This window comes from Octopus bimaculoides, chromosome 23, assembly GCF_001194135.2.
Source record: "Octopus bimaculoides isolate UCB-OBI-ISO-001 chromosome 23, ASM119413v2, whole genome shotgun sequence".
In the NCBI taxonomy this organism is placed as follows: domain Eukaryota; kingdom Metazoa; phylum Mollusca; class Cephalopoda; order Octopoda; family Octopodidae; genus Octopus; species Octopus bimaculoides.
Genome location: NC_069003.1, coordinates 22,537,320 through 22,539,352, shown reverse-complemented (window position 1 = coordinate 22,539,352; position 2,033 = coordinate 22,537,320). Strand labels below are relative to the sequence as shown.

The window sequence follows — 2,033 nt, the reverse complement described above, 5'->3', positions numbered from 1 at the left end:
ACAGACAGACAGACAGACAGACAGACAGACAGACAGACAGACAGAGACAGACAGACAGACAGATAATGAGATGGAAAATGAAGTTTAAGATCAAAATTTGTTGATCCAGCCTTCATTTGGATAATTTACTCTGACCACATGCCACCTTACATTGGGGATAGTAATGTACATTCTTCTATTATTAATCTCTTATGGATTAGATTGAACCTTATTATCTCTACTCGGGTATCGATAAGGTAACAATTAATTAGGTTGTTTATTATGTTCACAAAATATCTTATGATTATAGTTGTACACATGGTTGACTCAGGCCAATAAGCTGTGCACCAGTAGACGTTTCAAATGAGGCACATTACAGCTTCATAGTCCAGCTAAAAAGTAAATATTTTGTGTATTGTAATAGTAGAAGTATAACCAATTTATTGCAAATAAATTTTAAAACAATAAAAATTAAATAAATAAGAGACAGCTATTACCCACTAAGATGTGTGACTCAACAACATGCACCATGCTTCACTTATTTTAGGTGCATATGTAATCATGAGAAGACATCAACACTCTCTCCTACCTTTTTGACTCAACTGGCACATTTAGGGTGTGGCAGCTGGAGAGAAACAGACAGACAGACAGACAGACAGAGCTACCCTAGCAGTTGGCTGGAACTAATTTTCAACTAAATAGGCTGAATCAACATGAAATGAAGTCCCTTGCTTAAGGACACAATATAGCACCACTCACTCCAGGAATTGAACCTACAACATCATGACTGTGAGCTGAACATGTATACCACAAGGCCTTCACTATATAACATAAACAAGAGAGAGGGGACACATTGAGTAGTATGCTTTATAAAACATATTGCTCAATCCATTCTCTCGTTTATATTTTCATAAACACTTTATGGATAATCATGGATTTCCAGACGTATATTCAGTGATGTGATCGATTCTTGCTGTACACTTGAATCAGTTAGCCAATACCAGTAGATGAGCTTTCTAAAACAAACTGCATGTGGTCATGTTGTTCTGGGTTCAGTCCCACTGCATGGCACTTTGGGCAAGTGTTTTCTACCAATAAAAGTGTTGTGACAGGATTTGGTACACAGAAACTGAAAGAAGCCTGTCACATATGTATCTGTGTGTGACCACCCCAACACGACAACTGGTGTTGATCTGTTTATGTCTCCATAACTTAGCAGTTCAGCAAAAGAGATCAATAGAATAAGTATCAGGCTTGAAAAGAAGTACTGGGTTAGGTTCATTCAACTAAAACTTCATCAAGGTGATGCCCCTGCATGGCTGCAGGCAAATGACAGAAAAAAAAAAGATATATATATTTGTTGCTGGCACTCCGTCACTTACAACGTCGAGGGTTCCAGTTGATCCGATCAACGGAACAGCCTGCTCGTGAAATTAGCGTGCAAGTGGCTGAGCACTCCATAGACACGTGTACCCTTAACGTAGTTCTCGGGGACATTCAACATGACACAGAGTGTGACAAGGCTGACCCTTTGAATTACAGGCACAACAGAAACAGGAAGTAAGAGTGAGAGAAAGTTGTGGTGAAAGAGTACAGCAGGGCTCGCCACCATCCCCTGCCGGAGTCTCGTGGATCTTTATGTGTTTTCGCTCAATAAACACTCACAACGCCTGGTCTGGGAATCGAAACCATGATCCTGTCATCGCGAGTCCGCTGCCCTAACCACTGGGCCATTGCGCCTCCACGATATATATATATATGTATATACATAATACATATAGGGTTATCTGTCCTGCTAGAAATATCTAGAACCAAATCAACCAATATTGTCATAAAATGAAAGGACACAAGTTAGATACCATTATGTAGTCTGAGGGGAAAATGTATTCATAGCTAGAACATTTTCCATCATTTGTCCGTGTGATTGGAGCCAATATGGAGCTTAACAAGAAAATACACACACACACACACGCACACATATATATATATATATATATATATATATATATATATATATATACACAAAGAAATACAAGAGATAGAATTATAGATAA

At 38.6% G+C, this 2,033-nt stretch overlaps 1 protein-coding gene across 3 annotated transcripts in view; it reads right to left on the bottom strand.

Annotated features, from left to right (window-relative positions):
• The window catches only part of LOC106876968 (uncharacterized), a 200,886-nt gene that overhangs the window by 186,959 nt on the left and 11,894 nt on the right, over window positions 1-2,033 (bottom strand). The gene's annotated exons all lie outside the window — the stretch shown is intronic.